This window comes from Amphibalanus amphitrite, unplaced genomic scaffold (genome assembly GCF_019059575.1).
Source record: "Amphibalanus amphitrite isolate SeventyFive unplaced genomic scaffold, NRLGWU_Aamphi_draft 001828F_arrow, whole genome shotgun sequence".
Taxonomy (NCBI): Eukaryota; Metazoa; Arthropoda; class Thecostraca; order Balanomorpha; family Balanidae; genus Amphibalanus; species Amphibalanus amphitrite.
Window position 1 is genome coordinate 60971 of NW_024883321.1, and position 12228 is coordinate 73198.

General features: G+C 53.6%; 1 long non-coding RNA gene across 1 annotated transcript; it reads left to right on the forward strand.

Moving 5' to 3' along the window:
• The first annotated feature begins 1555 nt into the window (after positions 1-1555).
• On the forward strand, positions 1556-2026 carry LOC122375381. Its single transcript, XR_006255384.1, has 2 exons — positions 1556-1826; positions 1933-2026. It is a non-coding gene; the product is annotated as an uncharacterized LOC122375381 (long non-coding RNA).
• Positions 2027-12228: the final 10202 nt, after the last annotated feature.

Genomic DNA, 12228 nt, shown 5'->3' on the forward strand with positions numbered 1-12228 from the left:
AGCGCACGCCCACTCTTCTTCTTACCTTCAACACCCCAACATGTCCCTCACAGCTCCAATTTGACTATGTCAGGTACCCAGTCAAGAAGTACATACCAAACCCACTTCTTTGCCACAACTGTGGGAAATACGGACATGCACAGGAAAGGTGTAAGGCTGAGAGTATATGTCTGAACTGTGCCTCTAAGAAACATGAAGGGACTTGCTCTCCAAAATGCATCAACTGTGGTGAGGCTGGACATGGCTGCCTCTCCAAAACCTGCAGTGTTTGGAAAACTGAGAGGGACATATGTGAAATTAAAGTGGACAGAGATGTCTCCTATGTAGCTGTACAGCAATGTAGAGTTGCTTCAGCTTTGGCGTAAGCTTTCTCCTCTTCCGCTCACCATTCACCACCAGAGTCAGCAGCGTCTCGCCTGGCAGTCCAGTCAGTCAGGGTGAGTGTCTTCACTCGCCACAGCGGGCCGGACCCATTACAGGGCAGCAGAGTTATCAGTTACCAAGCCTTGGCCTATAAAGAAAACCAGGAAATAGTAGCAATTGCATATATGTAATGATTCTACTCTATTACGATTGAGCTAGCGAAGCGTATTCCTGTAACGTTTTTAATAGGCTTGTAAGTCAGCAACCGCTGGGCTGATTGACCTGCGTTACTCTTTGTTGCGCGTAATCCTATCCCTTCCATCTCGTTATTGACTACAACTGATGTATCTTGGTGAGTTATTGACTACAACTGATGTATCATGGTGAGCGTCGTGACACGTGCGACGTGAAGGGCCAAGAGTGTTCGTTATTCTGCTGCAGTAGCGATTTTGGGTTGCTCATATATCTTGAACCCTGAACTGCCACGCCGATTGCGCTCAAATTTGGTAGGTACACTGTTTGGGACTGGTTGATAGGGATGCGTTTTTTATAACTCGCATGTGTTTTTTTTTATAGCGCGGAGAAAAAAGTAGGGATTGTTAGGGTTAAGCAGGGACTCACCGATGTTAGATCCCTCTCTGGGTCTTTTCATAGGGGGTCACGGTCCTGACCCGAGATAGCTGAGCTGTGTCGCAGCCCTGACCTCAGACAGCTGAGCTGTGCACGCCGTCGGCTCGGCCGTCAGTCGCCACAGCCGCTGACGCCAGTGTCCAAACAGCTCCCAACAATATCCGGCCCTGCGGGAGTGATCACCGGAACTGGCTGCATGGTACAGGACGGGCTGGGAAGTGGGAACACGTCAACTCCAGCATGACGTGTTCCCAGTGTACCTGCATGTAGTTTCTTTATTCCTCAGCAGTTGTCATCCCCTTGGCGTTAGTGTTTCGCGTCCCTCCATTGATCACTCCCGCCTCTGATGGCTTATCCTGCTATACAGGGCCGGATATTGTTTGGAGCTGTTTGGACACTGGCGTCAGCGGCTGTGGCGACTGACGGCCGAGCCGACGGCGTGCACAGCTCAGCTGTCTGAGGTCAGGGCTGCGACACAGCTCAGCTATCTCGGGTCAGGACCGTGACCTATGAAAGGACCCAGAGAGGGATCTAACATCGGTGACTCCCTGCCTGTGACGAGCGAAGCGGATATTCTCGGTGGCACGTTGATCGTGTGGCGCCACCTGCGTACCAACCCGAGTGCGACTGCGGGAGAGTGCCGCCGTATGACGCTAGATGGCGTGGGTGCTCTGTCTGGTGGCGCTGACGACTGAGACCGAAACTGAAAGTGTCATGCTATCAGCTGGATTTTCATGCAACCAGCTGATCGTTCGAAGGCAGAAGGGTGTGGTTGGAAAAATACCGGCATGGTCTTTGTCTGAGCCTTTTCTGTGACGGTCGGGCTTACTTTGGTAAGGAGTTTGAGTTGTTAAAATGCTATGAGTCGTGTGAATTTGAGTTTTCTTGCCCTATTGATGTGATTGGCGTTATTTAATTAGGATTTTCTTTGTTTCTCAGAAACCTACATGTCAAGTTGAAGGCGTCTGAGCGATACTTCGTCTACACTGACTACCAACGTTGTACCGCAATATATATCCACGCCAATTTCCAATATGTAGTGTTATCAATTCCCCACCGTTGCGGTGACAGTTTCAAAGTACCCATGATTGAATTTGCCTTAACCTGTGCCTCACCTGTGCCCTTGACCATGACCTCTGTTGAATTTTAACCTGTGCCCTTGAACTTCACCCTGCTTCTGACCTGTACTACTGTTTGACCTGTGCCTTTATTGTGATGAATGCTGCTGGCATTCGTCTGTGCCGTGACCTATGTCCATTTGTCTGAGCCTCTGACCTGACACTTGCCCATGAATAATTGTCGGTTGAAGTTGCGTCTCGAGGAGGAAACCTGTCTGAAGATTGTGTAGACACCACTGCTTCTAATTGTTAAGCTCTTCCTGGTTTGAGCAGTGTGACAGAGTCATGTCTGTTCATGAGGCTAAGCAGAGGCGGGCTCGGCAACTTGGTACGCTGACGAGATTCCGCAGGCAGGCTTTTGTGCTGATTGATAGTAGGGGTAGCCGTACTCGCCTGGCATCCATACTTACTGAGTTGGGAAATGCACTTGGCAAGTTACAGGAAGTGAATGATGAATATGCCGCCCTCCTTCCAACTGAGGAAGAAAAGGAGGAAGCTGAGCAATACTTTGTCAGTGCAGAGAGCCAGTATGAAGAGGCTGTCAAACGAATTGAAGAGTACTTGAAGTCAAGAAAGAGTGAGCCCCCATCAGTGGTGTCTGTACAAGGATCTCAGGCCTCGGGAGGCTCAGATGCATCCAGATCAGCAGAAATTGAACTGAAGGTGAAACAGTTGGAGAAGTCTCAACTGCAGCACCGTATGGAGCAGGAAAAGGAGTTGCAGGAGTTGGCAAGACGTCAAAAACTCCAAGAGGCTCAGGATGCAGAAGCTGCTGCAGAACTCAGGGCAAAGTTGGCTAAAGCTGATGAGCTGAACTGGGACAGGAGGAGTGATTTTGGTGGAGAATTTGCCTGTGAAAATGCTCACCAGTTTCAGCATGATACTTCAAGACCAGCGGACATCCCTCGTGTCAGTCTTGAAACTGCACCTGTTGACAGAGTTGCCCAAGACTCGTCTCCCTCAGCATCTCTTTTCAGTCACAGTCTGCCACGCATCACTCTTCCAAAGTTTGGTGGCGAGCCATCTGAATGGTCAAGATGGTGGGCTCTCTTCAGGACTTTAGTGCACAATCAGCCTTCACTAACTTCAACCGAGAAGATGGTGCACTTGCAGGCATCAGTTGTTGGTAGAGCACAGGACACAATCAGTGGGATGCTGTATGATGGTCAGCTGTATGATGAAGCACTAAAGGCTCTTGAGGACAGATTTGGAAGGAAGGAGGATGTTGTGCATGCTCACCTACAGGATATATTTTCCTGTCCGGCACCAACCTACCTGGATCCAGTCGGGCTGGAACGCTTACATTCCTCTGTTCACTGCGCGGTCACAATGTTTCAGGCTCTAGGCTATGAAGGGGATCTCAACAGCTTTGAGAACTTGCGCAGAGTCGTACAGAAATTACCGCAAGAGATGAAGCGTATGTGGGGAGAACACATTCTGGATCTGGAAACCAAACCAACACTTGTTGACTTTGATGTGTGGATGCAAAGACAAGTTAGGATTGCACTCAACTATGCCGCAGTGGAACCGCCTTCTTCCAAGAAGAGGCAAGAGAAGACAACGCACAGAGGATCTACCACCATACAGAGAGCTACTCTGGCCACAGGGACCAGCCAGCATCATGCTACCACCCAATCTCAGCCAGCATCAGCCAGCATCAGCATCAGCCAGCACCGTACCTGTGCCTGCTGTTCGCAGCCTCATGACCTGGTGGACTGCATGGACTTCCGCCGCCTGCATGTCAACGAGAGGGCCCAGCTAATCAGCAAATCGGGTTCCTGCTTCTTCTGTTTGAGGAGAGGTCACAGGGTGAGGAACTGCCGCCAAGCGAAGCCGTGCGGAACAGATGGATGTCGGCTCCGCCATCATCAGCTGCTGCATGGGAGTCAGAGGGTTGGTATCAGGGCTCCAGTGTCAACGACAGTGGCCGCACAGCCAGATGCTGGTCGAGTAGTCGCTGCGTCAGCTGTCGGTACAGGAAGGAAAACGCTTCTGCAGGTGGTGCCCGTCACCATCCTGGGTCCTCACGGGTCCATGGAGGTATGCGCTCTGCTGGATCCTGGTTCCCAGACCACTCTGGTGTGTGAACGTGTCTTGGAGGATCTTGGACTACAGGGAGTGGAGCAGAGCCTCAGACTGCAGAACGTTGAAGGGTCCGGACCTCTGCAGAAGTCGAAGAAGACCTAGTTAGAGCTGTGCGCAACAAGCGGCAGCTGCACAAGAGTCTTGGTCCCCGAGGCGTTCTCAGTCAAGGATATCAATGTCACTATTCCACAGGTACGGCAGGAAGCTAACTGGAGACATCTTCAGGGCCTACCACTCCATGACTGCACGGGGAGGAAAGTTGAGCTACTGCTCGGAGCGAATGTGATCGAGGCTGTGCTGCAGCTGGAGATCAGGACTGGGAATCCTGGAGACCCAGTAGCTATCCGAACGACATTCGGATGGACTCTCACTGGCTCAGTGGCTGAAGCAGAGGTGGACAGCCTGAGGAGTGTGATGTTTGTCCGTCCCATGACTGAGGAGAGTTTGTTGTGCACCAAGTTACAGGACTGGTGGGAAACGGAATCATTTGGGTGCAGGTATGAGGGGCAGCCATCCAGATCCCAGGAGGACGCCCGTGCCCTGGAGATGTTGAAGAGGACCAAAAAGACTCCAGATGGTCATTATGAAGTGGAGTTGCTGTGGAAAGACCCGGAACCCAAGATGCCAGACAACAGAGTCATGGCAGAGAGACGTCTGCTGTCGTTGGAAAAGAACCTGTTGAGAAACCCTGACAAGGCTGAAGCCTATGACCAAGCACTAATGAGCTACGTCACCAAAGGTCACGCGCGGAAGTTATCGTCGGCAGAGGTGGCTCAGCCAACGCCAAAGAGATGGTTGCTACCTCACCATGCAGTGGTGAGTCCAAATAAGTCGAAGATCCGCGTGGTTTTTGATGCGGCCGCTCAGTATGGAGGCACTTCTCTGAACGATGCTCTCATGACAGGGCCAGATCTGCTTCAAAATCTGGTGGGTGTCCTGCTTCGGTTCAGGGAGGAGAGAGTGGCGCTGGTCGCTGACGTGGAGCTTATGTTCCATCAGGTGCGAGTGCGACCAGAAGACCAGCCGGCGCTGAGTTTTTTGTGGCGGAACGTGGACCAGAGGAGACCCCCCGAGGTTTACCAGATGCTTGTGGTGATTTTCGGAGCTAAATGCAGTCCCGCTCTGGCCAACCATGCTCTCCAGAAGACAGCTGAAGACCACCAAGAAGACACGATCGAGTCACGAGCCGCAGCAGAGGTCGTGAAGAAGAACTTCTACATGGATGATTTGCTGGTGTCAGTGAAAGACGTTGAAGTTGCCAAGCTCATGCAGAAGCAGGTAACTGAACTCGTCGCCAAGGGCGGCTTCCGCCTGGTGAAGTGGAACAGCAGCAATATGGAGGTTTTGAGCGAGATCCCCAGAGATGAGAGGAGCGCTGCAAGACAAGACCAAACATGCCTCGGACCAAGTGATACTCAGCGTGCCCTGGGGTGTGTTTGGAAACCAGCTTGTGACGTCTTGGGAGTTCAAGTGACGAAGACTGAGGTGCAGAACACCAAGCGCGGGGTCCTGAGGAAGCTTTCAATGATCTTTGACCCCCTGGGGGTGGTTTCTCCCTTTGTCTTGAAGGCGAAGGTGCTCGTTCAGCAGCTCTGGATGCGGAAGCACGACTGGGACCAGCAACTGAGTGGAGACATGCTCACAGCCTGGCAAGGCTGGCTCCAGGAAATGCCTCTCCTGGGAGACATCGAGATTCCCCGGTGCTACAAAGTCGAGTTTCCGCAGGACACGGAAGTCGTGCATCGAGAACTACATATCTTCTGCGACGCGTCCGAGCTGGCCTTTGGCGCGGTAGCATATCTCAGGATGTCTTGCACGAGAGGTGAGCACTTCACAGCGTTTGTGATGTCGCGGACCCGGCTTGCTCCTCTGAAGCAGTTGACTATAGTCAGGCTGGAACTGCAGGCAGCCGTACTTGGAGTGAGACTGGCGAACTTTGTAAAGAAGGAGCTGTCCTGTCATCTCGACGAGACCTTTCTATGGACTGACAGCACTGTGGTGCTGAGTTTTCTGCAAAATGAAAGTAGGCGTTTTCACACCTTTGTCTCCAACAGGATCTCGGAGATACAGGAGTCTTCCGAGATAGGTCAGTGGCACCACGTTCCCAGCGACCTGAACCCAGCGGACGTGTGCTCACGCGGCGCGTCAGGACCAGAGCTCGAGAAATGTGACCTGTGGTGGAAAGGACCAGCGTTCCTGACGCGAGATCAGGTGGAATGGCCAGCTGAAGAAGTGAAGTCAACACTAGAGGCAAGCGGACCAGAAGTCAAAGCGACACAGAAGGCGGTCTTCACAGCCAGTATCGCCGAACAACACCTTCTAGACCCTTCCCGCTTCTCATCCTGGTCGAAGTATAAGCGTGTGGTCGCTTGGATCATCCGCTTCAGCAGGAATGCGAGGGGCCGGAAGGACAGCGGTCAGCGAGCGGGAGGTCCTCTCACTGCTCCCGAGATCGAAGCTGCAGAAGAGTTCATCTTGAAGGAGTCTCAAGACGTTGTGTACAACGAGGAGAAGAAGCTGATCGTCAGCGGAGGCCGTCTGCCTGCCGGCAGCTCCCTACAACACCTGTCTCCGTTCGTCGATAAGCGGGGACTGATGCGTGCTAGAGGACGCCTTCTCCATGCGCCTCTTCCTGAGTCGTCCCGACATCCCATCCTAGTCGGTGAGAATGATATCATACGCTTGATCATCTCTGATGCCCACCGACGTGTCCTACATTCAGGAATAGAGCAGACTCTCAGTGAGATACGTCTCAGCTACTGGATCGCCAAAGCGAGATCGGCGGTGAGGAAGAACATCTACCGCTGTGCCTTCTGCAGGAACAGGAGAGCTCAACCTAGAGCTCCGATCATGGCGGATCTTCCCGAAAGCAGATTCGATACTTCCAGACCATTCGCTTGCGTCGGTATCGACTATTTGGGACCACTGACGGTCAAGAAGTTCCGGAAAAGCGAGAAGCGATACGTGCTTCTCGTCACTTGTCTTGCGACCAGAGCGCTACACCTAGAACTCGCTGCGTCACTGGACACAGATGACTTTCTGATGGCGCTCAGAAGATTCATCGCCCGCCGAGGACGACCAAGACTGATCCTGTCCGATAACGGGACGAACCTGGTCGCTGGCGAGAAGGAGCTGGAAGCTTGTCTGGAACATTGGAATCAGTCACAGATCGTGGATGAGCTGACTCAGAGGCGCATTGAGTGGCGCTTCAACCCACCCACGGCCAGCCACATGGGCGGTGTGTGGGAGCGCTTGGTAGCTTCCGTTAAACGGTCGCTGCGCGTGGTGCTAGGGAATCAGTGCGTAGCCGAGGATGTACTGCACACCGTCCTACTGGAAGTCGAGTTTCTATTGAACAGTCGGCCCCTGACGTACGTTAGCTCTGCTATCGACGATGCTGAACCACTAACCCCGAACCATTTCATTTTGGGCTATCCTCAAGCTGCCCTGCCGCCTGGAAAGTTTTCAGACAGCGACACGTGTGGACGCGGAAAATGGCGACAGTCTCAAGCTCTGTCTAACCAGCTGTGGCAGCGGTGGCGCAAAGAATACCTGCCTCTTCTCATCGAACGGAAGAAGTGGATGCAGAAGACACGTGATTTGAAAGTTGGAGACGTGGTATTGATGGTGGAGCAAAACTCTCCGCGCGGCTACTGGCCGCTAGCAAGAGTGACAGAAGTTATGCCGGGTGCAGACGGAACCATTCGAGCAGTGAAAGTTCGCACTGCCACGGGAGGAATCTACCTACGACCCTCCAACAGGATCTGCTTCTTGGAGAGCTGTGTCTGATGCAAGCAGACGAGTCGAGGGCGGTGTAATGTGTGCAGTGTCATTGGCTTTATCCTGTGTCTTTGAATGTCCTGTGTCATTGACTGTCCTGCGCTAGTGATTATGTACTGCATCCGCTTCCTTAGATCTGTCCTATTTAGGATCCTGTGTTCCTTACAGAGTCGTGGACCGTTCCTATTGACCGGCGACGGGCTGCGGCTACACTACCGGATCTGGCGGGGGTCGACGAAGATGTTCGGCGGCTTCGTTGGTGGTGACTGACTGGTGTCCTCCGGCGGACCGTGGAGCTCCGACTGCAGCGTCTGCTACTTGGATTCGGGCGGACCGTGGCGCTCCGGCGCCGCCGGCGGGGCAGCGGCGGCGTGGCTGTCGCGTTGCTCGGTGGAGCGCGTGAGGACGGTCGCGCGTCGCATGACGCTCGTCTCCGGACTGCCGTACTGGGGCTGGATGAACTCCCGACTCGCTGGCGCAGAGCGGTGGCCAGTTGGACAGCGTAGTTGGAGCGGGCGGCGCGCGCGGTCGGGGCGGGCGACACCGTCCGGTGGAACAGACTGTGGAGCTATGCTCTGGGACGGAGCTCAGGGACGTCCGGTATGAGCTAGTGCCGGATGGGACTAGCTGGCCTCAGTTCCTGCTATCGGCTGTCAGCGTGGTCGAATTGTGCTCAGTGCGAAACAGCGGTGCCCGTGCGCGTTAACATAGCTGGCAAGGCTGCACTACCCAGCGCTGACAGGGGTATTTCGGACGCATATGTGATGACAGTGCTAGAATAGTCCGTGGGGCTCGTCTCAGTGTCTCATGTCAGCGTTTGGGGGGTGGAGGATGTGACGAGCGAAGCGGATATTCTCGGTGGCACGTTGATCGTGTGGCGCCACCTGCGTACCAACCCGAGTGCGACTGCGGGAGAGTGCCGCCGTATGACGCTAGATGGCGTGGGTGCTCTGTCTGGTGGCGCCGACGACTGAGACCGAAACTGAAAGTGTCATGCTATCAGCTGGATTTTCATGCAACCAGCTGATCGTTCGAAGGCAGAAGGGTGTGGTTGGAAAAATACCGGCATGGTCTTTGTCTGAGCCTTTTCTGTGACGGTCGGGCTTACTTTGGTAAGGAGTTTGAGTTGTTAAAATGCTATGAGTCGTGTGAATTTGAGTTTTCTTGCCCTATTGATGTGATTGGCGTTATTTAATTAGGATTTTCTTTGTTTCTCAGAAACCTACATGTCAAGTTGAAGGCGTCTGAGCGATACTTCGTCTACACTGACTACCAACGTTGTACCGCAATATATATCCACGCCAATTTCCAATATGTAGTGTTATCAATTCCCCACCGTTGCGGTGACACTGCCTAACCCTAACAATCCCCACTTTTTTGTCCGCGATATAAAAAACACATGCGGTTAGAGTACCTGTGTCGAATTAATTAAAGTTTATTATGTCAAAGTTTCAAAACATCAATCCGGTCTGCATGTCTGACTGCTCGCAGAACGGTTCTAGAGGCAGTGTCAGCGCGCGCGGAACGGTCCTCAGATATGTCTACTTTCAAGCGCGGAACGGTCCTTCTGCGCCACCAGACTCCTCTCCCTCTCCCCTCCCCCTGTCCGCTGGTCTATGTCAGACACCAGTAGACCACTGACCTCCCCTACCCTCCCCTGACCTTCTCAGGTGCCAGCTGAGACGCTGGTCGGCCTACAGAACCTGCTCGTTCACCTGCGGGACGTCTCGGCAGAGAACGCGCACGTCTACCAGTACCGACTCTGGGACGCTAAGAGGGTCAAGGTGGAGACCGCCCAGAACAGGGTATGTAACACAGACCGTAACACAAGCCGTAACGCAGGTCGTTACACAGGGCGTAAAATAGATTGAACACAGACCGTAACATAGATCGAACACAGACCGTAACACTGGCTGCGTACGTGCGGGCACTCGGCCGGCCGGAACTGGGCTGGATCCATTGGGCAATGAACAGGTGCTTTCTGTGACAGCGTCACCGCTGCAGGTCAGTCAGGGACACACAGACACTGCACCCGGCGCCCTTGTGCATGGTACAGGGCTCGCGGGTTTTAGCGGTAGGTTTTGCACCTAGAAAATTTAGTGTACTTCAGGTTATATCTTCGTCGTCTTAAGCTTTTATGTGTTGAAGATGCGATCGACTTGTTGGGTAACAAGCCGGCCATGATCGTGTAAAATGGCTTCATCGTAGATCGATTAGTTTCTGAGATATAACCGGAAATGTAAAAGTGCAAAACCTACCGCTTAATCTCGCGAGACCTGCACCTGAGCCCTGAGCGCGCCCATGTGTCGCCCCCAAGGCGTGTCGCCGGACGGTTCTGTGTGTCGGACTGAAACCTGAACCTGCCTGAGTGTTATGCTATGACTTCCCAGGGCGTGTCGCCGGATGGGGCGGCCGGCTACCGGGACGGGCTGCGGCGGGCCACCAACGGCCACCCGCTCTCCGCCGAGGAGGTACAGAAGGTCGTCAGCCGGGTTAACCAGCTCTCCAGCTAGCGGCGCAGAGGTCAGTCACCGCACCGGGCGTATTGCACGGGGACCCTAACAGACGCCTCACTCCTTTCCCTCATCTCAGTTGTTCTTTCATTTTTTATTATTATAAGTAATGGAGACAGACCAGAGCATTTTCGGTGCATTTATTAGGGTCATGTTACTCCAACGGGGTTGCGTTGTCGGCACAGTCCTGTCTGGTCTGTGTGCTGCGGCGATGCTCTGCCATCCGATGACCCAACGCCACTGTCCGCTGACCGAGTGTCGTCTCTTTGCTGACCGTGTAACGTCTGTCCGTCAGGGTGGTGGCCGTGAACGCCTGTCGGACGGCGCCGGAGGGCAGCGCCGGCCGGCTGCTGTCACTGCTGGACCAGCTGCGGCTGCCGGACGCCGGAGCGCTGCCCGACTGGGGTCTACATCCTGGTATGTTACTGGGAGCGGCACGGTGTGTGTTGGGTGCTTCTGACGGTCAGTTGTAGTAACTGTTAGTTCCTCTACTGGCCACCAGGTGAAAAGCGTATTAGCTGTACAGCAATGTAGAGTTGCTTCAGCTTTGGCGTAAACTTTCTCCTCTTCCGCTCACCATTCACCACCAGAGTCAGCAGCGTCTCGGCTGGCGGTCCAGTCAGTCAGAGCGAGTGTCTTCACTCGCCACAGCGGGCCGGACCCATTACAGGGCAGCAGAGTTATCAGTTACCAAGCCTTGGCCTATAAAGAAAACCAGGAAATAGTAGCAATTGCATATATGTAATGATTCTACTCTATTACGTTTGAGCTAGCGAAGCGTATTCCTGTAACGTTTTTAATAGGCTTGTAAGTCAGCAACCGCTGGGCTGATTGACCTGCGTTACTCTTTGTTGCGCGTAATCCTATACCTTCCATCTCGTTATTGACTGCAACTGATGTATCTTGGTGAGTTATTGACTACAACTGATGTATCATGGTGAGCGTCGTGACACGTGCGACGTGAAGGGCCAAGAGTGCTCGTTATTCTGCTGCAGTAGCGATTTTGGGTTGCTCATATATCTTGAACCCTGAACTGCCACGCCGATTGCGCTCAAATTTGGTACACTGTTTGGGACTGGTTGATAGGGATGTGTTTTTTATAACTCGCATGTGTTTTTCTATAGCGCGGAGAAAAAAGTAGGGATTGTTAGGGTTAAGCAGGGACTCACCGATGTTAGATCCCTCTCTGGGTCTTTTCATAGGGGGTCACGGTCCTGACCCGAGATAGCTGAGCTGTGTCGCAGCCCTGACCTCAGACAGCTGAGCTGTGCACGCCGTCGGCTCGGCCGTCAGTCGCCACAGCCGCTGACGCCAGTGTCCAAACAGCTCCCAACAATGTCCGTTCCCGCGGGAGTGATCACCGGAACGGGCTGCATGGTACAGGACGGGCTGGGAACACGTCAACTCCAGCATGACGTGTTCCCAGTGTACCTGCATGTAGTTTCTTTATTCCTCAGCAGTTGTCATCCCCTTGGCGTTAGTGTTTCGCGTCCCTCCATTGATCACTCCCGCCTCTGATGGCTTATCCTGCTATACAGGGCCGGATATTGTTTGGAGCTGTTTGGACACTGGCGTCAGCGGCTGTGGCGACTGACGGCCGAGCCGACGGCGTGCACAGCTCAGCTGTCTGAGGTCAGGGCTGCGATCGCATTGCACGATGAGGTCAGTCACCGCACCGGGCGTATTGCACGGGGACCCTAACAGACGCCTCACTCCTTTCCCTCATCTCAGTTGTTCTT